General features: G+C 32.0%; 1 pseudogene; it reads right to left on the bottom strand.

Annotated features, from left to right (window-relative positions):
- Nucleotides 1-247: 247 nt before the first annotated feature.
- LOC140819618 (uncharacterized) lies at nt 248-9,685 on the bottom strand (annotated as a pseudogene).
- Nucleotides 9,686-18,172: the final 8,487 nt, after the last annotated feature.

An 18,172-nucleotide genomic window follows, 5' to 3' on the forward strand; every position in this document is an offset into this window, starting at 1 on the left:
TAATTTTGATTAGAATAACCTTGATTACTTTTGGATTTTATTGACTTAATTTGTGTTCATTTTCCTATGATATAATTCCGTTTGAAACGATTTTAGACAATAACTCTCCATTTAATTAATTTTTATTTGAATAAAATTAGGTAGTATTTGCCATGATGATTATATAATTTTTCTTTACAATATTGCAAAATTTTAAAAAAGGTCCATAATCTTTTTTAAAAAAAAAAACATTTACAAATACTACTGCAAAACTTTATAAAGAAAAATGTTTTTTTTTAAACATTTGCAAACACTACCTAAATATACCATGACATAGATTACATTTCTCTGGAATGTTTAGATAATCAACTCACAAGACCCTTAATTAGAATTCCCAGACTCCATTTTTTCTACATAAGCTTGTAACCATTTGAAAGGGCTGTCTGATTATCCTCGCGACATAATTACACACGATCCTTCCGACATGGATAGAAGACGAGAGTTTCTACCGCCTACGCGCGATATACGCCTAAAAGCTCAACCAATCTCTCTCTCTGCAGCAATACGGATATGTACGTAAAATACATACTCTTTCCGTCTCCAACAATGCTTGATGCTTGAGGCTGCAGTTTCACCTATTTGATGATGCAGCAGCAGGTCGACAATGAACCGTCTTATTTCCAGCACTATCCTGTAAAATCATAGCATAGTAATAAGTTGAGAACCAGAAATTTAGATGCATCTCCACACGAAAATCATAATGTAAAAAACGCAATATTTGGATAGTCGACAAATGCACATTCACAAAATAAATACATATATGTTAAAAAAAAAAGAGCTTGAAAAACATAGAGACAAATAATCAGAGCACTTTTGGAAGCTGAGAACGGTCCCATGCCCTTTTGAATAAAACAGCATCGATCTTTTCATAGTTTCTTTATTTCTTATAATTATTTTCAACTAAAATAAGTCACTTCACCTTTTAAAATAGCCAACATTGATACGATTTAGTCAGAATAGGATCTTTAAGACTTTAACAGTATAGAGTGCAGTCCAAAAACAACCATTTATCATGTAGGATATGGTATCCGCTTTTGTGATTTGACGGATGCTTCTATCGAATCCCATAGGATGTATCCGAGCTCATCATCCAGGAAATATCCAATGACAATTTTTAGCACTATCCCATTCATTATGACGTATGTTCATATTTCGTATAAAGGATACTATGGCAAATGCAAACTCTAATGACAAATCCGAGGTATAATTTTTTAGGCAGATCGTCAACATTGTATGCTTTTTGTGGGTTTCACAGGCCGAGCAAAAATTAAATAACAAGTGATTATTTCTCTCACACCCTAAGATCACGCCTTCACAAGATAACAGTGATCACATTCTAGACGAACAAAACTCAGCTCTCATGAGGTGAGATCTATTATACTTTAATGGAAAAGGTCTCAACAATGTTGATGTCTAGGGAGGAGCATACCTTTTCTGGGTGATCTTTTCCTTGACGTCTATAAAAAGATGGCAGAGGATTGGCCTTAAAGTTGTGAGATTGTCGCAACTTTCTAATCTCAGGCGTCTTTTCGTCCTGGATCAAGCGTGTCTTGTTGAGTCATAGTTGATGTGTAAACGGGGGTGCCATCAACTGTTAAGGACCTACTATATTGAATGGAGTATACTTCTCAATCTTTTAATGTAAATAAAACATACCTTTGATTTTGCACTAAGTTGTGCATTTTCTGCCTCTCTGGCAATTGATTTTGCCTCCAAATTCCTCAGAAACTGCTTCAAGATCAACATCAGTGGCACAAATGAAGCAATTTAACAAGATTCATCGATCAAAGCACCAAATCAACATGTACAGATGCTAAAGAAGGATAGGTTTGGTAGAAATACCTCTTTCCGTTTCTCAGTCTTTTTCATCACCTTTCAAGCCAACAAATGGAGAGACAATTATGGTATTCTTTTTATCCAGTCCAGAACTTTTATGTGATCTGTGGTAGACTTAGGACAGTCAATTCAAGGATAAGATCCTAGTATGGACATTTTTACATAACCTAGATAATTATAAAGTTTACCCAAATATATTTGAAAATTAGTAAAAGGTTAAGTTAGTTCGGTTGTAAGTTCCTTTCCTCCTCATTTTAATAATCATTTAACTAAATGTTTTCAAAAGATGGGACATTTGGAAAAGAAAGATGCGTACACATTCCACAAATTTCTGAAGAACGAGAAGCAAGTTCTGCTCCAAGAACGGATTGAAACATCTTTCAAGCAAATATAACAAGGAATAAATCTATATCCACTCACCGAAGCAAATAGTATATAAATCAAATATCTACAAGCCATTGTTTAAAGGAGTGCGGTTGGCTAAGACTCAGTTGTAATAAACAGTCTTAATTTTAATATGATTAAATTTCATGGTTTTTTTTTAATTTATCTGTATACACATGCTAAAAACATAGATAAAGACCTTGATTATATTTTAATACAAATGAATCGTACTTCGATCTTGAAACTCATTTCTAAACACGGCATATTCTAAATTTGTTCATAGTCGATTCAGCTGCCTAAAAACAAGGATAAAGGCCGCTTGAGCTTCATACTAGTATATATGTGACGTCCCGAAAATTTGAGTTCCACATGAACCACGTGCGTGCAAGTTATTAAATTCCTCTTGTATTTTATTAAATGGTTTTAATGCATGCTTAATTCATTGATTTGGGTTTTAATTCACGATTTAAGAATTTGCATAGTTTTAATATTTATGTCTAATTGATGTACGTTAAAATGCTTTCCGAGTTTCATATTTCAGGCGATAATTCGATGCGGGATCGAGGAAAAGACCGGTGACGATTTTAGGCAAATTTTATTGCGGTATTTTATTTTAAGTTAAAATGGAGCATTTTAAATGATTTATTTAGTTTTTAGCATTTTAAAGGCCTAATTTAATTATTAGGTAATTATATGATTTCAAATTTTTAAAGTTGTAGCACTTGTGTATTTTATTTAAATTTAGGGAGATTAGTAATTTAAGGAGGGATTTCTATTTTTACTACCATGTAATTGCTCATCAATTATTTAATTAAGCTAATTAACCTCTAATTTCATTTATTTTTAATTACTCACTCAAGCACACACACAAAATCACACACACTACACCCGTAAGTCACACACACCTATTTCATTCAAAACTTTTATTATTTTGAGAAGAGAAGGCTTAGGGTTCTTAAGCCATCAGCAGCCGCCCCCTCCCCTCTCCATCTTCCAGCAATTTTCGTGTAGTTTCTTCAAAGAAAATCGAGCCACCATCGTCCCCGATCATGCCTCGCTCCGTTCCCGCGTCGGTATCGCCGTTCCGGTAAAGTTTATCATCAAAAGGCACGTATATTCTGTTCTTTCTGCATCGATCTTGTCATATTATGTGTTGTGTTATTTTTATGCGTAAAAATTCATGTGTGACATTCGTCGTTTGAGCGGAAAATGGTTTGAATGTGTTTTGAAATACTTTTTAGATCTGAAATCTCATAACTTACTGTTCTGTTGAAAACTGCGATTTTTCCGTCGGGATTTTGAGAAAACTTTCAACTAGAAAATTGTAGAACTTTTCGATGCCTTCGATTTGATATAAAACTCGAGATTTTTGGATGAAAATTGAGTGAGTTATGGCGCTTTTCGTGGGACTGCTCAAACTGCGACTTTTACGAAAATTGTGTTCTTGAAGTTTCTATGTTGCAGGCTTCGTTGGGGATCGATGGGTGATCGTTGCTGCGTCTAGGTATGATTAGTATGATGTTGGGATGTTAATTGATACGTCGTTTAGTGTCGATAGGCACTCGAATGCATTAGAAGTCGTAGGAAACGAATTAGTGTCAATTGCTACGTTTTGAATTGGAGGTGTCGTAGGGTGAACATCGTTGCTTTGGGTGGTTGTACGATTTTGGTTTGATGTTATGGTATGCTAGAATGGGTCTCGGGGTGTCGATTCATGATACGTGCAATCGAGTCTAGGATGATAAGCATTGCGTGTTCAGAATTTTCGTGAATTTCATATTTGCACGGGTGCACGGACCCTTACCCGGACCTCTACATGGGGTCCGTGCCTTTGTTCTTCCGGAGTGCCTTTTTCCAGAGTCTACACGGACCCCTACACGGACCTAAGCACGGGGTCCGTGTCTCCCCTTTTCTGCACACACATTTTACAGTACCTACACGGACCCGGACCCGGACCTGGGCACGGGGTCCGTGTCTTGCATATTTTGGGGAAAATATTTTAGCATGCTTTGAGGTTCGATGTCATGGTTTAGTGCAAGGGTTATCAAGGTCGTGTCATGGGAAATTATGGAATGTCCTAAGAAATGATTGAGCTTGAGAGTAAGCATGATAATTTACGTCTAAGCTTTTCAAGTTAAGCCTTTGAATCCATGTTAGTATGTTGCAGCAATGACCCGATCGACGTCCAACGAATCCCTCAACGCCAAGTAAGTATGTTTGACGTGCAAAAAAATATTTTCAGTTTTTGGAGGTATGCTAAATGTCTTGTGACCAAATTATGTTTAGGATTGGAAAGCGTTAAATTATGAACGGGGACCTATCCGCCCGTTAAATTATGAACGGGTTAGATCGAGGTTGGAAAGCGTTAAATTATGAATGGGGACCAACCAGCCCGTTAAATTATGAACGGGGATCTCATGTATGTGGCAGTGGATACGTCCCTGTCAGCCCAGTACTGTGGTTTGTCTGATCATGCGTTTATTATGTATGGGTCACTTGCTTTGAAACATGCCTCTACGCAAAAATAAAGTCATGTATGTTTTTGTACGTTCAGTTATGCAAGTATGCTTATGAAAGCTTTCAAGTTATGGCACGTCTATGTATGTACGTATGTTCAAGTTACGTTATGCAAGTTCAAGTTTCAAGTATGTACGCTCTATTTTAAAGTTGCATGCGGTTTTATCATGTAGTACTCGCTATTTCCCGGTTTATACGTGTTGAGTCTTTAGACTCACTAGACTTGATCGATGCAGGTGAGTATGTTGATGAGGAGACAGGAGGTGGCGACCAAGGGGCAGGCTTGGACTGAGCGGGAGGCTAACCCGAGGACCGCAAAGTTTATGTTTTTACGCAAATGTTAATTTACTCTGATTTCTTGTTTCGAGGGAAATACTTTGAGCACACCTTTCGTGAGAAAACTTTATTTAAGCTATTTTGACCAACCATGTCTTATGGGGGACTTGGTTGAGTTATTTTATGGCAGACATTGAAAGAATTTTTACATTCAAGAAAATTTTTAATTTTTCCGCAAATTTTAAGTAGTAAAAAGTACGGTTCGTTACAATATGTGATGTTGTGTTCCGTGTTTCATGGTAAGAGCATAAAGATGTCCAATCATGCAGATGGGTAATCATATGATGATTGTACCAAACCCTCCATTGGACTTTCCAAGTGGTTATCATTTATCGAGAGGAAAAGTTCGTAGTTATGATTGTACATCATTAGTTCTTAAGATCCGGGACAACACTTAGGCTCTACATACTTGTCCTTTGACTCGTTTACCGACTTCGCGTGGGTCACAAGGTGGCAAGGTTGGGTGCAATTGCGACAAAATGTAGGAGCCAGTGCATTGTAGTCAAGAATTTATCGATCACCTTCGGGTGTGGATATCATATGTGATCTAACGAAATAGTAGTGCATGAAATCTCTGACCAGAGTGTAAGATGTACATTTAGGACAAGAGTTCTCTAGTTGTGAATGCGGTGACACTATGAATATTTCATGAACATATCACATAGCTATCGAATCTAATATGCAACCCTCGATCAACCAATGATTGCAGATTCGATCGTGATATATGAGATGAAGGGACCGTACTGTACGTTGATCATAACCAATTGGTTCTTGCAGGCACTATTAGTAATACCTAGGAAATCAACGGACAATGATACTAGATGTTCTTACCATGATTCGATGGGTTTAATCAGAAAAATAACTTCTGACATTCTCATGATCAAATGTTTATTGCATAGATGGGGGCAAATTAAGGTAATCCCGAATAAAGGACAATGTCCTAAATCACCAAGAGTTATGAACACACGGCTAACTGTATTCCTGAACCATTGAGAGTCATATAAGTATTGGATATTTTGTTCCCGTTGCGACAATAAATTCAACTTTGAATTTATATAAAATTATCAGACAGTAAATTCAAGGAGTTGAATTTATAATAATTAAGTTTGGGGAGAATAAATTCAAGGAGTGGAATTTATGAAAAATTGAGAGTTTAAAAATATTAAACTCAAAGGTTGAGTTTATAAAAGATTAAATTAAATGTAATGTGAGTATGTATAATAAGCTTGTAGAAATACAAGTTCAACATGCTAATTAATTAAAGCTCTTAACGGACTTTGAAATATTAATTCATTAAATTAGTTGGACTAGTCAAATTAATTAACTAAACTCATTATTGTTTTGTTTAATTAAAGAGCCTTAAATCTATCATTAAGTAACTAGGTTCATGACTCATGTTTTAAAAAGGGCCACAAAAATCCTAGCCTCGATAACAAGTTTTTCAAAAATCTCTCTCAAAAACCTCTCAAGTTTTCGACCACTCTAAGCAAATTAGGTTTGAGACGTCTACTTGTTCTTGGATCTCAACGTTAAATTTCTTCTAAATTTTCTAGTGTAATTTAGAGGAGAAACAAATATTCTAATCGTGGACTTAATTGGAAATTGAAGAAAAGTTCCATAAAGATCGTTCGTAGGGAATACTACAAGAGCAATCTCCGTCAAGCTCGAAATAATTGGTGACAAGTGATTTATACATTCAAGGTATATTCATAAACGCCCTATGAATGATTATTATTGTTCATACCATACAAGTTGTCCAAAGACGTTATTTGAATCTCAAATCAAAAATTTTAAAATTTTTGTTGCGTTTTGCACACGAGAAAACAGATTTCCAGCAGTAACGTATAAGAAATCTTACCCCAAGAGCAAAGGTTTTGATTGCTGATCCGGCTGTTTCCTTAGATTCACCATCTTTCCTGCAGCAATTCTCAGTCTACAGTTGAAATGATAAATCAATTCCACATACAAAGCCGAAAGCAGTGAAAGAACAGGAAAGGAAAACAAATTGGTTCTGTTGCTACTGGCCAATATTACTGTTCATAAACAGCAAGTGCTTCAGTAATTAACATTTGGAATAATTTTTTTTTCTAAAAATGGATTTTTCGGAATACTTTCACGGGAATCTTCATTTGGTTCTTGAACTAGATTTCCAGCTCAAAACAAAAATTCAATAGGCCAACAAGGAATGTCCATTGCAAGTGCTTTCGTTGCATAAATTGAAAGGATATTAGAAGATAGAAGAAAAAGAGGAAATTTTTTGCCAGCAGATAGATGAAAAAGGGAGAAAATTGATTACCCTTTATTTTCCTTTTTAGGAGTTAGAGAAGGGGAGATCTTCATCTCAGATGCTGTTGATGAAACCTGGCCAAATACATTATTGAAAAATCAAGTTTACACACATACCACGGTAAAAACAAAACACAAAGACATAAATACATCACTCACTGATGGAAAGTAGCAATCCAATAAAATCATACAAACCTGCTTTAATGTACTAGATTTTTCATCGGTGGGATATCCATTTATTTGACACTGGAAACTCTTAAAAGCTCGCCTAACAATATCTTTATCCCCCATTTTCTCCATTATCAGAGACTTCCTAGTCATTCCGAAAGGAGTTGAAGATTTGGCAGGCCCCAAGCTAAGAGACATATGCAGGGATGTTGGAGCAGCTCTCTTGCTTTCTACCACCATTGATCGGTTCAACTTCTTCTTTCCGGACAGGGAGGCAGAGGTGGGTGTGGAAATTAAAGATGGCTTCAAATATTTAGGAGTAGAAGCCTGTGAATGCTTAGAAGCAGGTGATACAACTTTAATTTTTGTGCCAGTCAAATTTCTCTCCTTTTTATTTTGGGTTACCTATCCACCAGAAACAATTATATAAAAAACCAGATCAATTTAGTTGTTGACGCTAATAACATGGTTACTCATACAAGAACGTGCACGCAGTAGAAATATCTTACCTTTTGATTTATATTTCCTGCGTTGATCTTGGAACTTCGTTTCCTTGGTTCGGTTACTTGTTCTACTATATTCTTGCTTTTAGGTGGATGTTCTGCGTGTTCAGGATCCTTTAGAGGAGTCTCTTCCTCAGCTGGTACAGCTTCTTCTCTGTTCAACCAGTGGTCAGCTATGAGAACATTCAACTCTTTCTTAGCTTCCTCATCCATGGGGTTTAGATCCTCCACAGCACTACATGCTTCCTCCTTTCCCTCTTCCAAAATAGCTATATCCGTGAAGCCATTACTGCAGGCTCCCTGATCAGCCACTAGAGTTGATATATCTTCATCTTTAGCCTCATCGGCCATAGCTTCGTCCGCAACTACACCATTGCATGATTCAAAGTTAGCATGCATCCCAGATGAACTCTCATTATGACTATTGATTGTTGGCTCTTCTTGACTAGAAGCAACAGGAGGTTCCATTAGGTTATCTTGCTCAAATTGCTCGGATTTTTGAGTAGCAATCTTCTTATAGTGGGCTTCAAAGTATGCTTTCTTCTGGGCTACAGATCCAGGAGTTGATAAACTTCCAGCTTCATCCAAATACTTATTTGGAGAGAATGTTGACCACTTCTCCCAAGAAAGTGCATCATTCTCAAACCTACCAAATGAAACTGACACTTCAAGTCTAGAATCAGATTTCACCGGCTCATCCATCTGCTCCTATAAATAAAGATCTTTATCTCAGTCAAAAGTTAATGGACCTCAAGAATTAAAACTCCCAACAACACAAGGGCAAGCAAGGGACTCTTCAATTATGTATGATTCACCTAGACTCCACAACAAACACAGAAAGGATCGAACTGTAACGAAATGGACCATCATTAATATTTCATCTTCGATATACAACAAATTATATCCATTATCAGGGATGATAATCAGAAAGCTACCTCGGTTGAAGCAAGAATGGGTACAACATCGTTTCAAAGAACTCAAAAAAAGAGGTCACAGTCAAGACAAGTAGAAGACAATGAATAAGCAGCCAGTTGAAAACAACACCCATCTGCTGTGTTTCTTACCGCCACTGAGTATCCACAAGATTGCAACTTTTTTACAGTTGCACACAGCTGGACGCCACAAGTTCTAAAGTAATCCCTATCATATTAACCTCAATCATCGGCACACAAAAAGTGCAATAAAAATCTAAAAGAAAGTACAAAAGTTTGCACTTAAAAAACAGATCAGGAACTAAAAAAGGTAATCCCTTTTGCGCCGTACCTTTTACACTAAAAACCCACTTTCTAAAATGAGCAAAACTTGATCCTTCGCAATCTTTAAGCCTGCAAAGAACATTCAGCACCATATTTAACGGGTTAAGTGGAGAAAAACATCAAGCGAATGCCACTGTTAACCAAATAATAAAGGTCTAATCTATAAATTAAGCACCAAATCGATTAATAGAAGGGAAATTCAGTTTTTTACTTGAAGAATCCTGATGATTACAGAGTAGATAGAGATGGATTCGAAGGCCCACGGGAAGGGAGAGTGAAGTACAATGCACTGAAGAAACGAAGCATGAAAATGGCATGGAACGTGCCAGATCTCGTAGTTCCATCATGGAGGGAGAATGGGGCACGTGTGGGCCCCAGAAATAAATGAGTAATTATTGTTTGATTAGTGAAATTTTAAATATGTAAGATTACTTTACTTAAATAATATTAACACACTAAAAAGATTATATAAATTGTTAATGAGTTGTAGTTCATCAGCCTACGAATATCCAAAATGGCAAAAACTTGTCTAATACGATTTTATAGATCGTATTTTATGAGACGGATCTCTTATTTGGATAATCCATAAAAAAAGTATTACTTTTTATACTATGAGCATTACCTTTTATTATGAATATCGGTAGAGTTGATCCGTCTCACAGATAAAAATTTGTGAGACCGTCTCATAAGAGACCTAATCATACAAAATTTAGGACAAGATGTCATTCTCAATATCAATTGTAACTGATACCCAGGGATGAACCCATCAAGACCCGACCCAAACTTCCGGCCCATCTCTAAGGCCCACAGGTGAATGGCCCATGACAAGCCAGGTATTCTCCTATAAATATCATGTTTGAGTATTTAGTTGATTCATTTACTATATTGTTTTCAGCAGCACCCTTAGCTGCTCTTCTCATATATCCTCAATCACTGACTAAGCGTCGGAGAGGCTACGTCAGGATATCCTCTTGGCCCCGTTCTAACGGTCTTCTTCGTGATTTCAGGCTCAGGACAATTTCAAAACCCTGCGTCTGTACTAGTGACACTTATCGGAATCGGACTCTAAATTTTTCGTGAGTATCAGTAACAAATCTCACCCTTAAATCAAAAAATAAAATTATAAATTTTAAAATTAAAATAATTCTCTAATAAATGAGTAGGTCTTTAGTAAGACATGTCGTTCTGATCTATACATGCAATGAAAAAAAATATTTAATATAAAAATTAAATTTTTTATTGTCTAATAAATTTTTTTATGTTTTATTTGGTAAATCTATTACATAGCCAAGAGAAGAACTTTCAAATCCTTTATCCTAAAAATTTTGAATCACTTTCACTTTTATATAGAGATGATCTATTTGATCTATCGCACCATATGACAATTTCTCGTTCCAAACTAGCATATGAATAAAGTTTTATACCAACATAAATTCCATTAATGTAAAAGCGACAATATAAGACACTAATTTAGCTAATTTGCAATGCATCTTTCCACAATTATGATAGTTGTGTACCTTTGGCCTAACAAGACAATGGCTTTCAAGGTAAACATCTTTGGTCATCACTTCTGATTTTCAAATTTTAACTTTAATACATAATATTTTTTGTTATATATACAGAAAATCAAGTGTGGTGAAGATGGTATTTTGAAGCCGAGGTAAATAAGTTTTGTTAGACTCTATCATAAAAGTATTATGACATTATGTAATGAGTTGAATTCAACCTATCATGATATTACGGTGACAACATTTACCAGAAATATTTTTCATTTGAGATTAAACGTGAGGTCCTTCGTGATTGGATCAATGATAATCATTGGATTTGTAATGAGAACCATACCTTCTGTACCAGCATATTATCCATTGTAGTTGTTGTACGGCTCATGGATCTATCTTTTCTGATTCATGTAATCACAGCTCTCATGATAGCTCATAGACCCTACTCACAGAACTCGCAACTCCTAGCAGTAGAGTATGTGTCTCCCCAGATCTTGAACTCAAGACTTATGTCCAGACCATAAATACTTAGATTAAAGAGATTAGATATATAAGTTATCATGAGAACTGTGATTGTAAGACCCAAAAGAGATCGACACATGAGTCTTATAGTTGTATTCATTATGTCACGTGCATTTTTTCATATCCTTCGGCATGTCGAACCGCTTGAAAAATACAATTGGCTTCGTATAAGCTGTGGGATATAGAACTGCTGAAGTATCAAATAAACCAATAGCCCTACTATAGAATCAAACGTACATTTTGTATTGTTTAGGAAAAGTTTTAGTAGACTAGGTGTAGTCATGACTTGTCAACCTGTCTATCAACGGTCACATTTTTTGTAAAACATCATCTCATTAAATATTTTTTTATTTTATATTGAGATGATCAGCTTATTATTTTATATATATATATATATATATATATATATATATATATATATATATATATATACTAAATAATGAGATTATAGAATAATTTAGATAATTTATAAAATCGTTTGAATAACATCTTGTTTATGAGTATTTATTAATCCAAATATATCAAAACACAATAAATAAAAATACACCATGACTATAAATCAGATATATTCATTTATCAATAATAAAAAATATAATAATGAGTGCATATAGTGATTGTCAAATAAAATTCTCTTAATTAACTAAATTATCATAATGATTTTAAAATAAAATCCCTAAGCTTGTTATTAAGTTAAATATCAATCGTGTTTTTGCTAACTTTTAACTCCTTGCGAATTTTGTTTAACTTTTTCCTTTTTTTAGAATACACATCAACTCAAATATTTTAAACGGGTATAGTAGCTCAATCGTCATGATTCGATCGATGTATCCAACAAGACAATTATTGCACTCCAACAATATCAATAATTACACTAATTGCATTATATGATAATCGATCTCATGACTTTGACTCTTATATATACCAATTGTAAGATCATGCATTTGTCGCTTTATCAAAAGTTATAACCGAGATAACGATGCAACATTAACTAAAATCTTTTAAAATCGTAAAACAACTCAAACGTCACATTTGGATTGTTAAACCTTACATAAACAATTATTGCATCTAACAAATATGATATATTTGTTATTTTACATTCTAAAAATCATTTTTCTAAATCAAATTTATTCTCACTAATTAAATAATTCATCGAACACAAAGTATTTTTAATTACTAATAATAATTTAAAAACAAATATTAATTGTTAGGGTGACCACTCTATGTCATCACCTATATATGCTTCATTAAGTTGCAATCATAGTAATAATGCACAATGAACTGGTTAACATAACTTAGTTAATTTAACAAGTGAGTAATATTAAATAACAATTTTGTTATTTTGAAATGTGAAAATAGTTTATATATATAAATTCATCATATATAATGATAAATTAATTAATATGTAGAAAAGAGAAAAAATTGTTTTTTATGTATGTAATTTCGTCATATACAATTAGAAATTAATTAATTGGTTGAAAAGAACAAACAAGATAACAAATCAATATATTATATAAGATGATTTCATAATAGAATAATGCTAATATAATCATATTTTTTATTATGTTTAGAACGCAATTGAAAATTGATAACAAAATATTTAATAATAGAAACTTTAATTTGAAATGCAATAAATTATTGAGTAAATATTTATTTAATTATTACTTAAATCAATTTATAAAATAAAAGAAAAGATAAGATATAGATATTAAATAATCATTAGCAACCATGAAGAAATACACTAATTTTAGTAACAAATTTTAGTTAGCAACAAAGAAAAATTATTGGTGAATTGATAAATTCAATATGCATTAATATCCAAAGGCATTTAAGATAGACAATAAATTATAAAAGGACTTAAGAACTCATCAAAAAAATTATTGATTTAATTTGTTACATTAAATGGATAAGGATATATTGGAAAATTCACAATTATACGTCTATTATATATATATATATATATATATATATATATATATATATATATATATATATATATATATATATATATATATACACCAAAGACTACCCAGTGATACTTAGGGGGTTAATTGGACACCAATAGAAATATTCATAAACAATAATAATAATGAGCAATTAATAAAAAAAAATGCAACAACAATAAATAAAGTAGGCGGTTTAACCGGCCATATAATATGTATAATTATATATGTATAAATTCGGAATTTAAAGACAGGAATTTAAATACAAGAATTTAAATGCAGGAATTTAAAGATCTTTAAAGATTTGAGGTTTCTCCAGTTTCTGATTACATACGATCTTTAAAAGATTGTATGTAGAGCATACTTTTGCAAAGAACACCACAAAATCTTCAAGATATATATATATATATATATATATATAAATATATATATATATATAGAGCAATGATACCCTACACACTCTTTCCCTGCACACCTGTGGGCATCTGTCTACGTGGCACGCCCACAACCACACAAAATTTTTTGTTTTGTTTTTTTTAAAAAAGGCTGACCAATCATGCACCGCCACGTAAGCGGTGCTCATGATACCCCGCACACCTGATTTGCAGGGTAACAAATTCGTATATATATATATATATATATATATATATATATATATATATATATATATATATATATATATATATATATATATATATATATATACAAGTATTTAACACATAAATAAAACACACCTTGGAATCAAAATAAGAACTTCAATATGAATCTTCAAAAGATTTACAAATTCTTTAAGAACATAAAGCTTGAATGGTAAGAACACCTTGAATGTGAGTGGAGAAAGTAGGAAAAGTAAGAAAGAGAAGAGAGAAGAAAAGAAGTGAAAGTGGGAATCAAAACTTGGTATCAAAAACTTTCATTTCCTTGGAGGCCTTGTCTTCTTTTTATAGACATCTTCAAGGGTATTTTTGGAATCTTGAGTAGTATTTGTCCTTGTCATGCTTGCATCATTTTGATGTCATTTTTCATATATATATAATATAATATATATATATATATTATATATATATTTAGTACAAATTTTACAATTAAAATATAAAATTTACCATTCAATAAAATCATGTGTCTAAATTGTGCATTCCTTCTTCATCGAGTAAATCTTCAAGGATAATATCTTCTTCTGAGGAGTAGAAGATTTCTTCTATCTTTTGGTCTTCTAATTCTTCCAAGAATCTGTTGTACATTCTAGTATAAAAATAAAAAGTTTTTGGAGCATCTGTATGAAAATCTGGAAAATGATCAACGCATGGTGATGAGCTCAATATGTAGATTTTGTAAATCTAGGTTCATAAAATACAATCTGTAGTCTTCGTTTCTTTTTTCGATGAATTTATGCTTGAAGGCTAATGTCTATAATCTCTGATGTTTTATTTGTTTTTGGATTGTAGCACTGCAAATGGTTGGATGATGGACTTTGGGTTCCGCTTCTTGTTTTTGCCATTTAAAAAAGGGCTTGACCCAAATTCTGTGAACTGCTGGTTCTAAATCTATTCTAATCCATTCTGGACATGTTGATCTTATTTCTAATTTTACTTCATTATTGCCGATATCAAAGATATATTGGATTGCACTTTTAAGGGCAACACTGTTGAAACTGTCTATGTTATCTTTATCTGTAATGATGATTTCGGAAACTAATCCTAAATCTAATAAGGAATTTATACTTATTCTTTTAAAGGAATAAATGAATATGTCAAACATAAAATTGATTGTGAAAAAGAAACTTTAGACATAGACAATTGTTCTTGTCAACTTCAATTCTACATCATTTCTGCCCAAATACACTTTTCATCATTTAGAGGTAATATGCTTAATTCTGTAAGTGGTCTAAAGAAAAATCTTGTTGGGCTCAGTTTTTTGCTAGAATTAAATAGACTATGTCTGTCTAATAGACTAGGTTTGTCTATTTCAAAATCTTGAATCTTTTTAAGAAGGTCCAAGTTTATAAGGTTTGTCTTAAGGGCTGCTTCTGTTTTTTGTAATTTTTCCGTCAATTCCTTTATTTTATCAGACATTAATGATTTCGAATCATTTAGTATTTTAAAATTTTTTACCATCGTCTCGCAATGATTACAAAATTGAAAATCAGTTTTTAAAACTTTATTAGGAATTTCATAAAAACTCTTTTTTGGAAAATTATTTTCATTGGCTATTTGTTTACCATAACTCTTTTGGGTATTTATATCCTTTCGGATTGGATAATCAATAAAGTAATTTGGACCAATAAAACGGTTGGCTGATTCTAGAGCTTCAGGAAGGGTTTTAAAACTTTTATAAAAAGAATTTTGTTCATTTTTAATAACTTCAACCACTCGGGTCCAATGGTTGTAGACTCCTGTCACCTTCCCTTGGTAAACAACGTAATACAATATGATTTCTGAATCAGCTTCATGTGATGATTGTGGAGAAAGATTTATTTGATTGAAATAATAGGCCATGGCGTTTAAGACTATGACTTTTTGATTGGAATCGTTTGGTTGGACGTTCCATATTGAATTTAATAAAGTTTTTTGGGATTTTTCTAGAAAAGGTTTTGAAGTCCTGAAACATTTTTGTGAGTTTTGAGGATAAACAGGGAGATTGATATCTCCAAAAGAAATTAATTCTGTGGGGGATTTTTGTTGGGAATAATTAACTTTGCTTGATGACGCCATTTTCCTGCATGGATCAAATAAATTTGTTAGAATTCTTTCATAATTCCCATAAGTTTTTATTCTTTTTAGAGAAATGTTATTTTGAGAATTTTTCCCTTAAATTAGTGCATTAATACTATTTTCATATACAGAATATGTTTTTATTAAATTGAGATTTTTTGTACGAGGTTTTTCTAAGAATTCAAAATCTATTTTTTATAATTAAATTTAAAAGAGATGGAATTATTATTTACTTTATATGGAGTAATTAATTCTATAAAGGGTGTTCCTAGAATTATAGTATGATGTATGTCATTAACTAAAATAAATGTAGTTTTAATAAAAACTCCATTGTTTAATATTGATGCTTCTGTTTTTCAACTAACATTTAATTTAGAATTGTTAGCAGCCGAAAGTTTTTCATTAGTTTTTTCTTGAAAATTTCTAGGTACTATCCCTAATTTTATACAATTTAAATCAGCACAAGTATCAAAAAGCGCTATTGTACTAATTTTAAAATTTTCTGAAAATACCAAATTTATTTTTAGTATATATTTTCTAGATGTTATTTCTCTTAATACAAAAAGAAAGTCTTCTGGAATTTTCTCAAGGTTTTGAATATTTTTTATTTTATTATCTTCAGATTCTTCACAATTTCAATGTTAATATTATCTAATATTCCTTTGATTATTTCAAAATCTTCTTTTTGTTTTTCTTTTAATTCTTTTAGTTCTAGTTTTATTTCTTTTATATCTTTTTGTAAGTCTTAGATTGTTATTTCTTTATTTTTTGTTTTCTTTCTTTTTTCTAAAATATTGGTTAGCTCGTAAGTATTTTTAGAAGTATTTGGTAAAGCAGTATATTTTATTTCTGTTTTTTCTTCTTTATTTTCTTTGAGAGATTTTAAAATTTTATCAAGATATTCTTTTTTAATATTGGGATCATTTATATCTTTTATAATATCAAGAAGGAATTGTTGATCTTTTGAAAGCATGTTAATTTATTTTTCAGATTCATTACTAGATGTAATTAATTCATCTATTTGTAAAGATTCATTTTCATCTTTAGAAGAAAAATTTTCTAATTCTAACTCAAAAGAATCAATTAAAAGATTAGAAACTTTATTTAATATTTCTTCATTTAATTCTAATTCATTTAACTGTTTATTCAATCTACAATAATTAGCAGTATGTCTTTTTTTATGACATTTATAACATTTAATATCTTTAAATGATTTTTTAGGATATTGTTTGAAATTTTTAAATTTCTTATAAGGTTTCTTATAAAAATCTTCTTTTGATTAAAAATTTTTCTTATTGTATTTAAAATTTTTTCTATATGGCTTTTCATTAGATTCACTACAGTTTCTTAAGCATTTAGAAGGAGAAGGTTTATTAGGATTTATATCAAATTGTTGACAGAAAGTTCCTAATTCTTGTTTCGTTCTTTTCATTTCCTATTTTAAATGTTTTTGTAATTTTAGATCTTGGCATATTTTTAAACCTTCTTGTTGAGTTAAACTAATTAATTGACCATAAGTAAATTCATTATAAGGAATTATTTGTTTTCCACATGATTCCCTAATTTTATTTCTAACTTTTTCTCCTAAAAGAGTTGGTAATCCTGCTAGGAATTTCTCTTTCCAAAATGGTTGATTAGAGTCTTCCCTAAGCATTACTCTGGTTAGGAAAGTATTTTTATACCATTGAAAATCACTTAATTTTTTACATTTAAGATTTGATAATAATTCATTATTTTTATCTTTTAAATGTGAAAGATCACCTATAAAATGTAAAGAGATTGTTAGGATTAAAGTAGCTACAACATCTTGTTGGGGATTTTCATCTTGATCTAAAATTGGTATCCCGTCTTCATCAGTTTTTATAGAATTTAAAATATCTTCTTGTTGTTGATTTGTAAGATAATAGTCCCACCAACCCTTAATTTGGCCAGAAAAACCAGCTATAAGGAGTTCGGCTATGGTTCTATCTTGTGTATTTGTTTGAGTTTTATAAGCATTTGCTGCCATAGTCATTTGTTGTAAAATACTAAGAATATTATATTCAGTCATTCCATCTATGTTCCAATCATAAACGGAAGAAGCATTAAAACGAGATTGTGTTATGGGTTTTATTATTCCTAAATCTGGAGCAGGAATAATTTGTAACTTTTGTGAAGATTGATTCCAATCTATTT

This window comes from Primulina eburnea, chromosome 18, assembly GCF_022965805.1.
Source record: "Primulina eburnea isolate SZY01 chromosome 18, ASM2296580v1, whole genome shotgun sequence".
Classification (NCBI taxonomy): domain Eukaryota; kingdom Viridiplantae; phylum Streptophyta; class Magnoliopsida; order Lamiales; family Gesneriaceae; genus Primulina; species Primulina eburnea.